The 19,332-nt window shown below is 36.5% G+C and overlaps 1 protein-coding gene across 1 annotated transcript in view; it reads left to right on the plus strand.

The window, feature by feature from the left end:
• Positions 1-19,332, plus strand: part of LOC105216605 (disks large homolog 5) — a 264,508-nt gene that overhangs the window by 105,504 nt on the left and 139,672 nt on the right. Inside the window, exon 8 of the transcript XR_008470603.1 lies at positions 3,950-3,994. The gene's annotated coding sequence lies outside the window, so the exon portion shown is untranslated. The remainder of the gene's footprint in view (positions 1-3,949; positions 3,995-19,332) is intronic.

Below are 19,332 nucleotides of genomic sequence, written 5' to 3' on the forward strand. Positions count from 1 at the left end.
AGCAGCGCACACACGTGTGTTAAATCGCGTATGGGAGTAAAAATGCGCTGTCATGAGTAAACCCACACTTTTGCATTCACATACTTATTTATATATATTTGTATGTACTTTTAACTATATAATACCTTGAGAATCTTCTTAAGCATAAAAAATCGATGATTTTGCACGTGAAGAGAGTAATAGTGCGAATGCGAGTTCGTGTAAGAAGTTGAAAAAGTAACCGGAAGTCAAGTGAAATGAATGAATGATGGACGAACTTCAAATATGTAACTGGAGAGATATACTCGTCTATCTCTATAAAGAATACGGGGAAAAATTAGAAAGGGTTTGGTGGAAAGTTGTGGGTCAAGAGCCATGGAGGAGTGCAAAATAAGTTATATAACAGTGAATTTTGATATACTTCTGTTTCATTTCATTATCATTATCGTAAGACAAGTTACTTTACAATTCTTTATTTATCGGACCACTTGGGATATTATTTGCTCTTATGAATTATGTACTCAAGAACTAAATATAAATTATTGTATAATCAGAATATATTCGAATCCAAGATATTTAATTTGTCCCGATTTTCTCAATTGATTGAATATATGAACATTTTCTAACTGATTTAAAGTCTAAAGCTTTTGGTTCTGAGTTCTTTGGTATTGAACTGATTGAGTCCTAATACCTATTTTTTATACTCTCGCAACAAAGTTGCTACCAAAGTGATCAGGGCGACGAGGCGAGTCAAAATGCGAATGTCTGTCTGTCCGTCCGCCCGTCCGTCCGTTGGGGGCCCCGCCCCCAAATTGGTTTTTTGTACATATCTCGGAAACCAATAGAGCTATATAAACCAAACTTTCTACAGTCGTTTTTTTCAGCCACTTCTTAATACAATCCAAAAATGAAAGAAATCGGATAATAAACACGCCCACCTCCCATACAAAGGTTAGGTTGCAATTACTTAAAGTGGGTTAACTCACTAACGAAAAAGTCAGAAACACTAAATTTCACATAAGAAATGGCAGATGGACGCTGCACTCAGATTTTTTTACAAAATGTAAAATATCTCAGGAACTACTCGACCGATTTCAATGAAACTTGGTTTATAATAGTTTCCTTACATCCCAATGATATGTTGTGAAAATAGGCCAAATCGCTTCACAACCACGCCTACTTCCTATATACCAGAACTTTGAAGACGATCTGAATCGTTTACATTACAATATATAAAGTAAACACTAGTGAAGATATCGGTGCAGAACTTTGCATAAATACTGCATTTATAGTGTGGCAGCCCCATTCTAAAAATCGCCGTAATCGGAATTATAATTTTAATAAAAAAAAATAAAATAATTTTAAGGCTTCTAACCTAATATTCGGGTTTCCAACTTTCAATGGACTTTTTACAATATATATGACGAATATGTGTGTCAATTTGTATATTATATAATATAAATAAAGTTTAATAAATAAATACTTAGCCCTTCCTTACTTGTTTTTTTTTAACGTCCTATCTCTCTCTATATATCGCTCTCTCTGTCTCTGTTTCTCTCTTTCGCTCTATTTCTGTCTCTCTCTCTCTTTCCCTATCCTCTCTGTAGGTTGAGTCTGTATCGAGAAAATATGAAAAAAGTCGTTCCGGGAGCTTCTAACTGTTTTGGGTAGTTTAAAACATAGAAATGGTTTGATGAAATCGGGAACATTTTCTCTCTGTTAAAACAGGGCTAATCTGAGATTTATTAAAGCTAGTTTCAGTGAAAGCAAAAACTTAATGATTGATTGTGCGGTATTCTTTCTTTGTCTCTTCGGTGAATACCGAACCTATATCTTCCCTATCTTTTTTCTCTTATTTTTCTGGGTAGTTGAAACTCCAGCAATTTTATGATACTTCGATGTTCAAATCAGGGTAGAACTGATGTTAATAAAAGTTTGGGTTCCGTTTTTGTAGGAGGTAAGATCTCTATAACTTCCATTGGGGAGGTTTTTTTTTTATCTGGTGGGTACCAAAACCTATGCACAACCGCAGTTGCCTTCTCACTTTAACTCGCCTCCAAACGGATGTCTGTTGGCTTCCGAGAAGATACTCTGTCTAAAACCGGAAGTCATGAGCTGCTTGAGTCAAATGCAAAAGAATCGTTCCAGGCCACTCCCAAGTGAATGGTAGTCAGAAACTTTCCTCACCTACGTGAACTTCTACACATGACTCCATCCTCCTCTACAAGTCGCTCATTATTCCCGTCTTGATGTATGGCGCAGAAGCGGGGACGATGGATGGATGTATGAAAACTCTCCAGCTTTGAAAGTGTGCGACGCTGTACTCGCTGGAGGAATCCGCGGAAGAAGACGTCCTCCACTCCGTTGGTAAGACCAAGTGGAAATTGACCTGGCAGCACATGGAGTTTCCAAATAGCGCCAAATTGCAAAACGGAGAGATGAAACCATCCAGATAGAAATCTTCTTAAGCTATTGTTATTTTTGCAATTTTTTATTAGATTCGATTTTATACTCCCATATATAAAATCTCATTTTTAGTTCTTATATGTACACACATACAGATGTACAGTTATAAGAATCTGCGAACCTTTTTTAAATCTCAAAACCATAATCATTATCAAAGTATAATCATCATAGCTTCTTCAACCTTCCATCCACTTCAACACCCCTTAAAATCCGTCAACATCAGCACTTTTTCCAATTCAAATGGCATTCCTACATCCATACACACACACACTTATCGCCGGCGACATCTTAACTTTGTCGCTTTTATTCTAGCTTATCCAACCTTTAACGCTTTTAATTTCCCTACGAACGTGTTGGCAGTAAGTGTTTCAGTAAAGAAGAAGACCAAGGGCACGCACACACACAGATAGAGGCAAAAGCTGTGGCAAAAGCAACTTTCATCTTAATTTCCATCACCAACGTCAGCAATTGACACAAAAGGAACAACGCCAACAACAACAACTGCAGCAACAACACTTAACTCTTTTCATACCTTTTAAGCGCTCATTTAAGTGCCGAAGTGTGCGTGTGGTGGCCGGGTAAAAGTACGAAGAAGAGGCACACAATTAAGCACACCAATACACAGAGAGAGAGAGTTGGTTGTCTTCAGCAGTAGCCACCAGTCAAACAGACAGACGATTAGACAGCCTGACAGTGGCTCACTCATTTACTCAGGCGCTTATTGATGCGTTCACTTTCTTCAGACGCACACCCCTTCTCTCCAACAAGTTGAGCTATTCACTCTGGTAGACACTTCCGCTGCCATAGAATTATGTCCTTGATGTGAAAATTTTAATTTCAAACTTCAAAATTTCGTACGGCATCTTGAGCAAACAAATATTTTCTGCTGAGACAGATGACAATTGTTGGCGTCTTTTGCGGCGTGGCAGCCACCTTCCGCGCTTAATGGATTGCTGGCATTCCAGCGTGAGTTCCTAGTCGACGCAGCAAATCTGTATGCGTAGGCATCCAGCGCGCTTTTCTCATTTTGACATTTCACTGTATAATTTTCTGCTTAATTTTCTTCCCACTTTTTTTCCATAACAAAAAGACAAATAAATTTGATAAAGTGTCAGCAAAGTACCGACGCGGGTTAGCCCCCCCTTAACCGGCGTGTTGATGAAAGGGTTGTTGGTAAGTGCGTAATAGCGGCAGGTACTGCACGGCTTGTGTGCGTCGGCTTGTGTGTTGTTGTCTTCGGAAGATAAATATAATTTTGAAGCGTATAATTTCGTAGATAATGAAGTTTTTAATGAATGTTTTTCTCTATTTTTGTTGCTGGTTGACAGTTTTTGTTGTTCTTCATGTTTTTGCTTACATTTTTAATGGTATTTGCTTTGCTGAAGCGCTTCCTAACTTATTTTTGTAGGTTATGTGGGTGGTTAATTTGAGTACTTAACATTTTTTTTATTTAATTGTTTTTTAAAGATTTTTAAATGTTTTCTTTTTTATTTGTAAATTTCAGATTATACGCTGTGAACTTAAAGTTGTATGAAAACTGATTTGAATGGTAAGTACCTAATTTCACTTCATTTTTTGCGTATGATTAAAATATATTTCTTATTAAGTACAATTTCAATCATATTACTAAGGCACTGAAGGTTTTTTTTGGTTTATGTTTCAAAAACTGAAGTTTGTAACATTTTAGTCGAATATTTGATATCTCAAACCTTGAAAAACTGCTCAAATTCATTTGGAAAGTTGAAGTCTGATCTTCAGTATAGATACGAGTTGGTTAGAATTAGGTTCACAAATAATGAGGAGATTATAGTTAGAGAACTTTAGGTTATGTTCAGCAATTTTCTGGTATTAATATTGATTCGGGGTAGTTTAGCATCTTCCTAGCAAGTTTAATGGTCTGAAGACCGAGTAAACTCATGTTTCAGGCTTCAACTTAATTTACTTACCCAAATATGAACTTTCAGTTCGTCGATCGATTGGTATATAGGGTTACCATGTGTTAAGGTCGTTTGCAGAAATGTTAGAATTTGCCGGTTCTAAATCATCCCACGGTTTATGTCTCTTTAGTATAGAAATCTGCAATATTCATTTAAAATTTATCATTCACTGGCTCGTGGAAAGTTATATCTACCTACATTTCCCTTCTTCGGGCATATATAAATACATTCCTTTTAACACCAGTCGTCCTTTCTTCTCGCAGTGTGGCGCCAATTGGCAAGCCTAAGTGCAGCCAGGTCCTTCTCCACCTGATCTTTCCAACGGAATGGAGATCTTCTTTTTCCTCGGGTTCCACCAGCAGGTACTGCATCGAACCCTTTCAAAGCTGGAGCGCTTTCGTCCAAGGACAACATGACCTAAGCATCGCAGACGCTGTCTTTTTATTCGCTGAATTAAGTCAATGTCGTCGAATAACACTTATACGTCATCATTCCATCGTCAACGGTATTCGCCGTTGCCAATATTTAAGAGAAATTGCGCAAAACCCTCGAAAAATCCTAGTGCCGTCTCATAGGATGTTGACATCGTCCACGTTTCTGCAGCATAATGCGACATAATGGACGGGAATAATAAGCGGTTGTATAATTTGATTTTGTTTCGTCGAGAGGGGACTTTACTTTTCAGTTGCCTACCTAGTCCAAGGATTTTGCGTTGGATTTCCAGGCTGACATTGTTATTGCTGTTAATACTGGTTTCAAGATAGACGTCAACAGTGACGTAGAAGCCAAGACCCTAGTGCGCTGATTGTTTGTTTGATGACAGGTAATATCTTGTTCTCGTTCTACACCAGACCCATACGCATCGCTTCCTTATCCAAAATAGTCTGAATAAATGGAGTCATATGACTTAGGCGGCCCATTCTTAGAAAAATTCGTCTCTTTATACAATTTTACAATGATTATCGGTGATATGGCTGATTTATATTATTATTAGGGGGCCCCAAAATATTCTAAATAATTTGTGCGTACCATCGACGTTAACGTCGGCTCAGTCTTCAGTTCTATGAACCCCAAACTTCGTTTAGTCCTTGCTAAAGTACACGCACCATTATTCCAAAAAAAATTGTGTTTACTCTGAAATTATATGCCTATATAATAACAATGCCCATTAGAAATATAAGAGGCAAGTGAGGGGTATACTTGTACAACAATCAAGTCTCAGGCTCTGGATTGTTTGAAGAAGAATAGGGAAGAAGTCTAGGTGGATTTTTGCGAACCCGAATAGGAGCCCTTAGCTCATTGAAGCCTTGGCACAAAAGGATGAATTGGTGCGAAGACCGATATAGAAAAACTTGACTTTTGGAAATATAGCAAAGAGTCACACACAATGTAGAGTTTATGAACAATTTCACAAAAAAACTTCACATGACATTTCAAAATCTACGAAAGAGACCAGACGAAGCGAGAGACTGATTAGAGTGTTGCGTTCTAGAACAACAACAACTCTCAACCAAGGAAATAGTAATCCAACGGGAAGACATGTTTTATAGGTTAGGTTATTCGTCAATTGATTTATTATAGATTATTATGGAAATAGTGGCATTTAATTTGATTCTAGAATATTTATTCATGGTACTATTATGAAGTAGAAAAGTAAAAAAAAGTGACATAAAAATTCAACCAACGTGTTTTCGTCACTTGTGACACAACATATGTACTCAGTTCAAGTAGGAATGGGTAACCTTAACAGTTCAAAAGAAACACGCATGTTGTACAAATGTTAAAATACCTTTAATGGACACCACTGGGGAATACAAAAAAATGAAAAGAAATAAAAAGGAACCCCCATAAAAAATCAACTACAACTTTCTAGTTCTCGAAAAAACTTTTCCTTCGCTTCCGCTGAGCGCTGAGTAAAAAGTTAAAAATGTACAGCTGGACAGAATAGCCGGCAGGCAGGCGAGTGACAATAAGATGACTTGCTGTTCTTCATGTGTTAGCGCCGCCGGACACTGTGTATACTTTCTTTGGGTGTATTTTCACCCCGCGGCGGCGGCGGCTAATGTGTTGCTTTTAGTTTTATATTATTGATGCGCAGCGACTTCGCCCTTGCTCTACCATTAGCTTCACTTGTACTGTCTTCAGAGACATGTAAGTGAAATTAAATTGATTTTTTTTTTCTGAGTGTCCCCACGCTGGACATGACAGTGACCCCGACGACAATGCGTAGACACTGACGCCGCTAAAATTTTTTGGTGGACAGTGTATGAAGAGAGTTGTAGTTGTTGGTGTTGTGGACCAACTTAAAACTTGCTGAAATGGGTGCACACATATAAAATACGCATAAAAGTGTAAATGTGGTTATAAATTCAAGTACCGTTAGTTACATTCATTCAAGTGCACACACAAGTGTTTCCAAGCGTAGTAGTTCGCCCATGACTTTACATGTTTCACTGTCGCACCAGCCATCGCGCCGGTTATTTCTATAACTTTTACCACAATTTAGTGTCGCTACAATTTTGAAGTTTCATTTTCAAGTCTGGCGTCTGTTGCTGCATACAAAATGAGTGCTTACTGGTTGGTTTTCCAACCGAATGGTTGTGAGTAATGTTTCGCAGATTTCTTAGAATGATGTGAGATGAGAGTCTGGGGATTTTTCATGGTAGAATATTAAAAAAAAAGATGGATATCTTTGAGCAAGGGGCCGATATATACGTGCTTTAAAATAGACTTAGTTCTGAACTCATCTCCAAGATCTATTGCGACAGTTTAGGTGATACCCTGTTAGTATATCTGCTACGAAATCGATTTAGTATAAGAGAATGAATTGACGAAGATAATCAGCTCAGACAAGACTTAAATGTAGTAAAGAATAATGTTTTCTGACCAATCTTGCTGTTTACTAATTCATTTTGTAAAACCAATTCGATTATTTTTGATATGTACAGCATGACACATTTTTACTTTACTTACTGTCGGCGAATTTAGTTCTCGGCTTCAACTCTGTTCTTTCTTAACGATTGAGTCTAGATTCTTGCTATGCCTCTGTAGATACTGTTTAATTTTTTGCAGTCATTTGGGGAAATCTCACACTTATCACGAATTTTCCTATCAAGGTTATTACGCCTTTTTTGAACCACCCTGTAGTCTTGATAAAATGAAATAATTCGCATAGTTTGATATGTGCAACTTTCGCCACATCATCGAGGAAACCGCGTTTGATAGTTGCGATTCCTTCTCTATACAGAGCCGTACATCCGCATAGAAGGTGTGTTATAGTTTCTTGTTTTACTACTTCTTGGCAGCTTCTACAGTAATCATTTAACGGTATCCCCAGTCTGCTGGTGTGTCTCTCAATCAGACCTGTTAACACCCCACTGGGATTCTTATGTCATTCCTTTTAAATTTCAATAGTCGGCATGTTTGGCTCTTATTCCATTCAGACCACGTTTCTCTGCTGGTTGAGTAAATCATTGATTGCTTCCATCGAGCTTCAGAGGTATGTAAAGTTCCTCTTTATTAACATCTAACTGTAAGGTGGTGCTCAGATAACATATGCTATTTTCCTATCAAACTCGTGTCAAGTATACATTCTATACTTCAAGTATCGGACCAAAGTCCATGTCCTTTAGTTCGTTAGATAATCGGCCTATGTTAGATAAACGAAGCATTCGGTTAGTGCCCAACCAACATCGGCATGTTTCGGAGCTGAAAAGTCTGCAGTAGTAATACGTGATATATGTATTATATTCTGCAGTCTACGTTGTGAGTTTCTAAACTTCATATATTCGTAGAGTTCTATGTTAATTAATTCTTTTAAAACCCATTTTGAAAATATTAAAGTAGTCTTATGTAAATGAAGAATCACCTAGCGCTTTCTTCCGAAATACATTTTACGATATGTTGCTTAACTTCTCAAGATACTTCACTGAGCTCTTAGTTTCTTGCTTAAAGCGTTTTTATTAAACGTTACTTTCAAACGAACTCTACCGAAGTTTGTTTAGTTCAGCTTCAAAAGGATGTATGTATCTTCACTCATTGTGAGACGTTTTGGGAACTTAAGTAGGTAGGGATTTAGGTGAAAGTACCACTTCATTATCTGATTTCTCAAAGAATGGGTTAATTTATAGTCGTTAATTATTGTTTTGGAACGATTTAGGAAGTGTATGAGACAGATCTTGGATAAAATATCCCTGCATTATCTGATTCCCTTGAAGCTGGAAGTATTTATAATAATAATCCGCATTAACGTTATTATTTACCAGATCTATCAAGACACTTTATCAGTCATCTTACACCAAGCTGGTTTCATGGCAAAGAGGCAAGTGGGGGTATACTTGTAGGACAGGCAGGTCTTGGCACTCAGTATAACTTTTGCCTTGCTTGCCTTGCATTTACTTATTTCCTTGAGCTTGAAGGGGTTTTGGTCCTTCGTCTAGTCTAGTCTAGTCTTTCGAGCTATTAGTTCAACTACTGAAATTCGTAATTAAAGAAAGTTTAGGGATATGTCTATACCATTAATCCTCGCTTATGCGTATACACTTTTATTAATGATAACAACAACTTAGTTGACCTAGTTTATACGAAAAAAGGACACGGAGACCTTTGAAATTACAAATTTTCTTAAATTAAATTTAACTTAGTCAGTAATGCATTTTTTCTGTACACCACTGTATTTAAGTTTTTATACAAACAACATTTGTCTGACATAACAATAACTTACTTGACCACTCGAGCGTGTTTCACATGCAAAATACATCAACTGAAATGAGATTATGTTACATAACTGTACTATGACCGTACATAATAAATTTTTTTTTTACCTTCAATGTATGAATATTTCAAAAGTGTCGTTGTACAATCTCAAAACAACGATAAGAACCAGACAAATCACCAGCTAGCCAGTAGAAAGCTAAAAAGAACTATTTTATTACGATAGCAAAGCAAATTCCCTTGAACCCCTAAAAGTAGGCTTAAAAAATAAGAATAAACAAGTAAGGAAGGGCTAAGTTCGGTTGTGACCGAACATTTTATACTCTCGCAATTTATATATTTAACTTTATTTATATTATATAATACACAATTTGATCCACATATTCGTCATATATATTGTATAAAGTCCATTGAAAAGGAAACCATAATATTAGGTTAGAAGCACCGGGTCCTGTTCATGTTCGATATATGTGGCCTTGAAAACCTATGGTCTGATTTCGGCGATTTATAGAATGGGGCTGCCACATTATAAGCATAGTATTTGTGCAAAGTTCTGTTCCAATATCTTCACTAGTGCTTACTTTACATAGTGTAAAGCAAACGAATTAGATTGTCTTCAAAGTTCTGGTATATAGGCGTGGTTGTGAAGCGATTTGGCCTATTTTCACAATATATCATTGAGATGCAAGGAAAATATTACAAACCAAATTTCATTGAGTAGTTTCGGAGATATGGTTTTTGACCCATAAATGGGCGGAGTCACACCCACTTAAAATTTTGTATACCAATTTGGATGGAGCCCTTCTGTGCCTTCTTTATAATGAAATTTAAGGTTTCTGGTGTTTTTTCAACATAACTTTTGTATGGGAGATGGGCGTGGCTATAATCCGATATCCTCCATTTTTGGACTATATAAGACAATACCTGAAAAAACGACTCCTGAGAATTTCGTTGATATAGCTTTAGTAGTTTACGAGATATGTACAAAAAACTTAGTAGGCTGCGGGGCCATGTCCACTTTCCCAAAAAATTACATCCAAACATGCTCCTTCCTAGACCAATCCTTTGTACCCAATTTTATTTCAATAGCTTTATTTATGGCTTAGTTATGGCACTTTATGTGTTTTCGGTTTTCGCCATTTTGGCAGTGGTCCCATTTTGCTCATCTTCGAAAGCCTATGGTGCCAAGACACAAGTGTTTCAAGTTTCATTAAGATATCTTAATTTTTACTCAAGTTACAGTTTGCATGGACGGACAGACGGACAGACGGACGGACGGACAGACAGACATTCGGATTTTGACTCGCCTCGTCGCCCTGATCACTTTGGTATATATAACCCTATATCTAACTCGTTTAGTTTTGGGTGTTACAAACAACCGTTATGTGAACAAAACTATAATACTCTCTTTAGCAACTTTGTTGCGAGAGTATAAAAATAAGGCTAAGAAAGTGTAAGCTCAACATAAATAACTGTATGTATATAGCCAGTGTTGATTCTTACCTACAATTTCGAATGCTTTTATGACCACCTGTGCTTGAATATCCTTTTTCTAGTACAATCCTTGGAACAAATATTCAACAAAGTGCAATATTTTTGCTCCATAGTTGAGTTTGTGATTTACTTATTGCAATAAATATGTATGTCAGCGCATATAGGTACCCTTTTAGAGTAAGATGGACAGACATACATCTCTTATTGACCATTTGTAAGTCACCGGGATTATCAAAAGACGCAACGAAGCCTTCACAGCCAGCTTATAAGTGGTCGAATATGATGCCGGACATTTGGTTATGTGCAAAAGTTTTTGAGTGCTTTGCCGCAACTCATTTCATTTTATCAACACACACACACATCAGGGTCTCATGCGATTTTTGGGCACTAAAAGCTTTTATACAAAACAATTTTGTGTTATTATTGTTGTTGTTGTTGTTGTGTTTATTTGCTGTCTGCCAGTAGTTGGTTGTACATATATTTGCAGCTGAAAAGTATGAGTGCTGACCGTTTGTTTACAACAAACACATATAATGAAATGTTAGTTGTTGTTATTATTGTTGTTGTTTGTGATGACCATTGGGCGTCACCAACGTCGCTGACAATATAACGAAAGGGTAGCATTTTGCAATTTGCCGCATTAATATTTAATAACAACGAATTGTTGATTGAGTTAGAAAGGCTAGCAAAGCACAACAACAGCAACAAGAACACACACATTTATTCACCACCTAAAAGCTGCTGATACACAGGTGTATCGCATGTTATGTTTTATAGATTCCTACAGTCAGTCAGTCGACTGCATTGTATGCTTTGTGCGCCTTTTAGGTATGCTTCAACAATTTCAATTTTTTGACTCTTAACTAGTAAAATTGGAAAATGTGTGCATTGAGCTGAGATTTTATTTGTTTATTGGCAAATTGGATTGAGAATAATTTAGTGTGGCATTTTTGTGCGCTCACAAAAACATAGAGAAGAGGGAGAGAGGGGGTGGGAGTAGAGTGATGCACCCAATTGTTAGTTTAGTTGCTAGATTTTTCCAAAATAACAGCATTAAATATGAGTTCTCAGTCAAGGCACTTTTTACATAGCAAATTGCTTACACACACACATTCCAATACCGAAAGCAGTGCTCGAGCGCCTGTGTATATGCTATAGCCCGAGTTATTTTGTGCTTTGCTTTCTATTTTTATACTCTCGCAACAAAGTTGCTAAGAGAGTATTATAGTTTTGTTCACTAAACGGTTGTTTGTAACACCCAAAACTAAACGAGTTAGATCTAGGGTTATGTATACCAAAGTGATCAGGGTGAAGAGTGGAGTTCAAATCCGAATGTCTGTCCGTCCGCCCGTCCGTCTGTGCAAGCTGTAACTTGAATAAAAATTAAGATATCTTAATGAAACTTGGCACACTTGTTTCTTAGCACCATAGGAAGGTTGCTTTCGGACCACTGCCACGCCCACAAAATGTCGAAAATCGAAAATACATAAAGCGCCATAACTAAGCCATAAATAAAGCTATGGAAAAATAAAATTTGGTACAAAGGATCGCACTATGAAGGGGCATATTTGGCTGTAATTTTTTTGGGGAGGTGGGCGTGGCCACGCCCCCAAATAGGTTTTTTGTACATATCTCGGAAACCAATAGAGCTATATAAACCAAACTTTCTGCAGTCGTTTCTTTTAGCCCCTTCTGAATACAGTCCAAAAATTAAAGAAATCGGATAATAACCACGCCCACCTCCCATACAAAGGTTAGGTTCAAAATTACTAAAAGTGCGTTAACTCACTAACGAAAAACATCAGAAACACCAAATTTTACATAAGAAATGGCAGATGGAAGCTACACTCAGATTTTTTTACAAAATGAAAAATGGGCGTGGCATCGTCCACTTATGGGTCAAAAACCATATCTCAAAAACTACTCGACCGATTTCAATGAAATTCGGTATATAATACTTTCTTGAAACCCTGATGACACGTGTGGGAAATGGATGAAATCGGTTCACAACCACCACAATTTCCCATATAACTCAATTTTGAAGTCCATCTGATTCCTTCACTTTATAAGATATACATAAGAAAACTTTACACAAATACTGTATATGATCCGTGGCATCACTTGTGAAAAAATTGTCGAAATCGGTCTATAACTTTTCAATGCCCTGTATATTGAATATGAAGAACTCAGTGCCTTATAGTAATTTTTCACCGAAAATATCGGTAAATCTCTCAGATATCTTAATTTAATCCATAGGAAATCGTTTTCTTCTAATAGTGTGTCTCTGTACCAGAAATGGTTAAAATCGGGTCATAACATCCCCTAGCTCTCATATAGCTAATTATAGGATTTTCAAAAATACGATGGTCTTAATAGCTTATAAATCGGTTAATATGTGAAATATCGTAGCCAAATGAAGTGAGCATATACTCTAAGATATAATGCATGTTGGTGATGAAAATGATTGAAACCGGTCCAAGAATTACCTCAGCCTATATACTGATGATGATTTTCGTTATTCTATTGAACTTTATGCCGAATATATGGGTCAAATTGTGTGTTATCTTAACAAAAATATAGCAATAAATTGTGAGTATATAGTAAAATGTTCGGTTGCACCCGAACTTAGCCTTTCCTTACTTGTTTTTTTTTTTTTTAATTTTAAACATTCGTCAACTCTCTCCGTGTGTGCGTAATTGTCCAGTTGCATTGATAGTAGTGGATAGTTTTCAAATATCATTTATTTTTCATACACCCACAAAAATGTTGATTTTATAAATTTTTCAACATCATGAAATTGCTTTCTAACTCTTTCAGCAGTTCACAAGCTTAGCTATACACTATTTAATGTGCATTTGTTTGCTTCGGTGTATTTGTTTTGGTTCTAAAATTATAATGTCACTCATGGAAATTACTGCGTTGACATTTTTAAACAGTTTTCTGAGTGCTCTATAAATTAGTTATGACTTTGGGGAAAGAATTGTGTGGCGCTCTAAAATAAGTAAATAGCTGCGATTGAATAAATATCAATTTGATTATACGCTTCTATTTTTTATGAATATACTTTTAGTGGCATTAGAATACTAAAGCTTTAGTAGCGCTGGTGCTTTGTGGCTCGTTGGCGGGCATTTGAGGTTAGTTTTATTATATATAAGGACTTCGACTTATTTTTGCTTCTATTTTATCGGGTGATCCAAGAAAACTGTCATGTCATTTTTGTCCAGTATTATTTTACATTTATTTCATCATTCTGTAAAGAATGTGTTTCGCCCTAATGAGCGTACGATTCGCAATATCTTCACACATCTTGAGACCCAGCAATCATTATTAGATAATATTCGACCGAGTAGTGTGTTTTGTGAGCAGGTGGAATCATCGGTCCATATTTCTTCAAAAAAGGTACCGGTGAGAACGTAACTATAAATGGAGACCGTTATCGCGCCATGATAACCGAATATTTGGTGCGTGAAATCGAAGCTCGTGTTCTTGGAGACATTTGGTTACAACAAGACGGCGCCACTTCCCACACATCGCATCAATCAATGGATTTATTGAGAGAACACTTCGGTGAGCATCTTATTATACATTTTGTGCCGGTCAATTGGCCACCAAGATCACGTAATATGCCACCGTTAGACTTTTTTCTGTGGGAATATGTAAAGTATAAAGTCTATTCGGACAATCCCGTTTCAATTTAGATCTTGGAGCAAAACATCATGCGTGTCATTCGCCAGTTACCAGTCGAAATTCTGAACGAATCATCGAAAATTGGACCATCCGTTGAGATCATCTGAGACGTAGCCGTGACCTAAATTTGATAGAGATAATCTTCAAAAAATAAATTTCAAAGAATATTCTTTCGAACGATAATATACATTCCCCATTTAATTATTTAATTTGAATTTGCTGTGTTTTTTCTTTAAAAAGTTGGGAATCTTGAAATGGATCATTCTATATATTAAGATTGCATCATTATGTTATATATCAGCTTGTTTTCAATATTATATTTAACTAAACTCGAGTTTAAAGTTCAGTATTTATGAATAACTTTGAAGTGTTCTGATTGAAGTATTGAAGTTATCCAGAGTTAGATTTGGCATTTGTTTGCTTGCTTCGAGAAGTGCCAAAGTGGTCTGTGTTAATACCAAAATTTCCATTATTTCAACCAAAATTTTGTTCGAAAACAGGCTTGTGTCCTCATAAACTCAAAAATTGGTGTTTAAGGGGACAGTTAATATTTTGATAGCTAAAGTGCAACCGTTTGTCATCAGTCATCCTTCAGATCAGTCCTTTCCAAACCAATGTGACAACCAACCAAATTGAGTTAAAGATTTAGTTGTTAAACTCGTTGTTTATGAGTACAGATTATTTTAAACACAATGAATCAGTAAACTCTTGTGTTTGTTGCCATTGCCATATAAGATAGAATTAAGTAAATATGAAATTAAACTGAAGGTTTCTTAAACTCACTAATAAGTTAACAAGAAACCTTAAACTAGAGTTTATGATGAAGAAATAACGAAATATATGGGTCCTTCATTGGTTGAGACAACACAGTGGGCGACAAATGCCAAATTTTGTATCAACTTCTGAGTTTAAACTCGGTGTTTGTGAGTATATATTATTGGTAAATATAAAATTAGTCAGTTAACTCGAGTTTATCGCGCAGTTTACTCCTTTATACAAGATAATATTAAGTACTTATCAAATCAAACTAAGAGTTTCTTAAACACCCTAACGATGAACAAAGAAATCTTAAACTCGAGTTTATGCTGAAATTTACTGTCATTACCAGATAAGATAAAATTAAGTAAATATCAATTTTAACTCATTGTTTCTTAAATGAGTAATCAAGAAACCTTAAACTCGAGTTTATGGTGAAGATAGAACGGAATATAAGGGTCGTTCATTAGTTAAGACAACACAGAAGGCGACTAATACCAAATTGTGTACCAACTTCTAAGCTTTAATTTGGTATTTCTGAGCATGTGTTCATATTAAACACAAAAATAGTCAATAAACTCGAGTTTATAGTAGAGTTGACTCCCATATGCATACAAGATAATATTAAATTGATAACCAAACCAAACTAAGAATTTCTTAAACACCCTAACGAAGAGTTAAGAAACTTTAAACTCGAGTTTTGGGCAAGTTTACTATCATTATCAAATAAGATAAAATCAAGTAAATATCAAAACTGAACTTCACCTAATGGTTTCTTCAACTCACTAATGAGTAATCAAAAAACCTTAAACTCGAGTTTATGGTGAAGATAGAATGAAATATATTGGTTCTTCATTAGTAGTGACATCACAGAAGGAGACAAAATGTGGTACAAGCTTCGGAGCTTAAACTCGGTGTTTATGAGTATATGTATTAATGATAAACACAAATTCAGTAAACTCGAGTTTATTGTATAGTAACCTATCGTTGAAAACCTTAAACTCGAGTTTGTGGATGCAAACAAAAAAACATTAGTTGAGACATTACACATGCAGAAATTCGAAATTTTTTTACCAACTTTTGTCGTCTACTGAGTTAGAAGAATCTTCCGAACATTTCTTTAAATGCAATATTTATATTCTCGCAACAAAAGTTGCCAAAGAGAGTATTATAGTTTTGTTCACATAACGGTTGTTTGTAACACCCAAAACTAAACGAGTTAGATATAGGGTTATATATACCAAAGTGATCAGGGTGAAGAGTGGAGTTCAAATCCGAATGCCTGTCTGTCCGTCCGTCCGTCTGTGCAAGCTGTAACTTGAGTAAAAATGAAGACATCTTGATGAAACTTGGCACACTTATTTCTTGGCACCATAGAAAGGTTGCTTTCGAAAATGAGCAAAATCGGACCACTGCCAAATTCAATTTGGTATGAAGGATCGCACTATGAAGGAGCATATTTGGATGTAATTTTTTTTGGGGAAGTGGGCGTGGCCCCGCCCCCAAATAGGTTTTTTGTATATATCTCACAAACCAATAGAGCTATATAAACCAAACTTTCTGCAGTCGTTTTTTTCTAGCCATTTCCTTATACAGTTCAAAAATGACAGAAATCGGAATCAGCGTGGTTATTACGCTCCCCTCCCATACAAAGGTTAGGTTGAAAATTACTAAAAGTAGGTTAACTCACTACCGAAAAACGTCAGAAACACTAAATTTCACATAAGAAATGGCAGATGGAAGCTACACTCAGTTTTTTTTACAAAATGGAAAATGGGCGTGGCGTCGCCCACTTATGGGTCAAAAACCATATCTCAGGAACTACTCAACCGATTTCAATGAAACCTGGTTTGTAATAGTTTACTTACATCCCAATGATATGTTGTGAAAATAGGCCAAATCGGTTCACAACCGCGCCTACTTCCCATATACCAGAACTTTGCAGACGATCTGAATCGCTTACTTTACAATATATAAAGTAAGCACTAGTGAAGATATCGGTGCAGAGCTTTTGACCAGCTTTGGGACCAGCTTTTATTGGCTTCGAACCAGAACCTTCGAGGAATCAATTGTTCCACAAAGGTATCTCGTTATCACTTGCTTTCTCATATTTCGCTGCTTCTTTTAAGAAGACACTTCTTCATAAGCTTAATTTAATAATAAGATTTGGCGAAAGGCCAAAATTTGGTTCAATAAAATTCCCGTGTGTAATTTCAATCTTCAAAGTTGGGCTGCTTTAGGACTGACAATTATGGGCTTCAAACTAGAACATTTAAGGAATCGCTAGTTCCACAAAGAAGACTAGATATCCATTCCTGAAACTTTCCAACTTTTTTGCCTTCTATCTAGAGGCTTTGGGAATGGCAAACTTTTAGTCTTTTTTTACAATAATTGTTCTCTCTTTGCCGTCCCACATAATCATATGATTACGCAGAATTTTAATTTTATTACACACTCAATTCCAACGAAATCGCTTTGGGCCTGAATAATTTCCATCTCGAATAACATTTAGTATTTTTCATTGCATATTTTTCGGCGCCAAATTGCAACTCATTAGGTAATTACTAATCCGCTCATACTACGCACGAAAAATAAAAACAAGAAAACAACAACAAAACAGCGGCAGTAGCAAATCAGTTTCGCCACAAGTCTGCCAAGGGATATCAGCAAAACTAGCTGGGTTGATATATATATCTATATGAGTGTGTGTATATATATATTTTCCCAAGTGCTATAAGTCTACGCATGCAAATACGAGCATTTTGTTTGTGCACCCGAAAACCACATTTTTGGGTGAACGATAAAAATCTACTTTTACCCACTAATCCCATACGCACGCACTCACGCATTGCTGGCATACGTGAGTATATTTGTGTATGTGTATGGCAAACGTAATTACCTAAATGCCTACTAATTTAAATTATTCGAACAATAAAAGCAACAGCAACAACAACACCAAATAAAATACTAATGTTGGCTCAAATTAATGCACACCGCACACCGCTACCACCTCCCTCGCAAAGGCACATAAACTAATGCGTCGCTGCAATAAAAGCAAAGCAAAGCCCGAAAATGCCAGCTTATGGAAGTTTAAAGAATTGACGGGTGGCGGGCGGCGCGCGGCTGTAATGCTCCAAAATGTAGGCTTGTATGTGGCAATGTGTGCAAAAAAGCACGAAAAAAGCAGAAGCTTTCCTATAAAGTAGTGCCCAAATTGCCTTGTCGGCACAATGAGAATATTTTATTGGGTATTTATTTCGTTGTATGTGGATATATGTGGGAGTGTGTGTGTGTGGTTGTCCATGTATTCATTTGCGGCTGCAAATAAAACAAATATACATACATACATATGTACAGGCCAACCAAAAATTACATTTTACATTTACGCACACACACTGCCACACTTGAATAGTCGTACATGTGCGCCCACCATCGCCGAATACTTCACACTAAATGTGTTATAGAAATAAAAATGATCATAAAAATGTTGCTCATACGCCTAGTTGGGCCACACAAGCGGCCAGCACGCAGCAGCAGTGACAGCAGCAGCAGGCTAATGCCGCTCAACCAACCAAGCGTCTAACTAACAACGCTCTATTCAGTGTTTGTTGAGCTTTTGTAGCTCGCTGAAACCCTCTGGTACGCTCTTAGCCTCTCTAACTCCCCCACACTTCGTGAAAAGTGTTGTTTATTTTGCTAGTTCGAATGTTGTTGTTCTGGGTTTTATTGTTGTTGTTACAAACTGCTTTCCTATTGTTGTTTTTGTTATTGTTGTTGTTGCGCTTATCTGAAATCTAAATTCAAAATTGTTGTAAAAGCTTCACATGCAAATATTATGCATTATAAATGCTAGTCTACTTTACGGCGTTGGAACACATTTGTATAAACTTGTCCAACAACATACTAACCCATACTCGTATGCACACATTCCTAACTGCACTTATCGCTTCATATGTGTTTATAACTTCGATAGCAAACACTTACACACACACTCACACCCCCGCCATTACAAATGTCCAAAAAATAAATGTGTTCTCGCATAAATAAGCGTTGTGTGGGCAGACATTCATATGTGAGAGCGCACATTTAGGCGCACAGTGTGAAGTACAGTGGGTTTAGGTCAGTAAACAAATCAAAATAATTGAAGTAATTGAAAATCAAATTGGAAAATGTTTACGTCCTTAGTAATGGCAAAATCGTGAAGTCAGCTAGATCGGTCTATCTTCAAAACACTACCGAGAAGTCAATACTCATCATATTTAAGGGTTATATTCGTCCACCAGTAGATTCATTCTACCCA

This window comes from Zeugodacus cucurbitae, chromosome 3 (genome assembly GCF_028554725.1).
Source record: "Zeugodacus cucurbitae isolate PBARC_wt_2022May chromosome 3, idZeuCucr1.2, whole genome shotgun sequence".
Lineage (NCBI taxonomy): Eukaryota > Metazoa > Arthropoda > Insecta > Diptera > Tephritidae > Zeugodacus > Zeugodacus cucurbitae.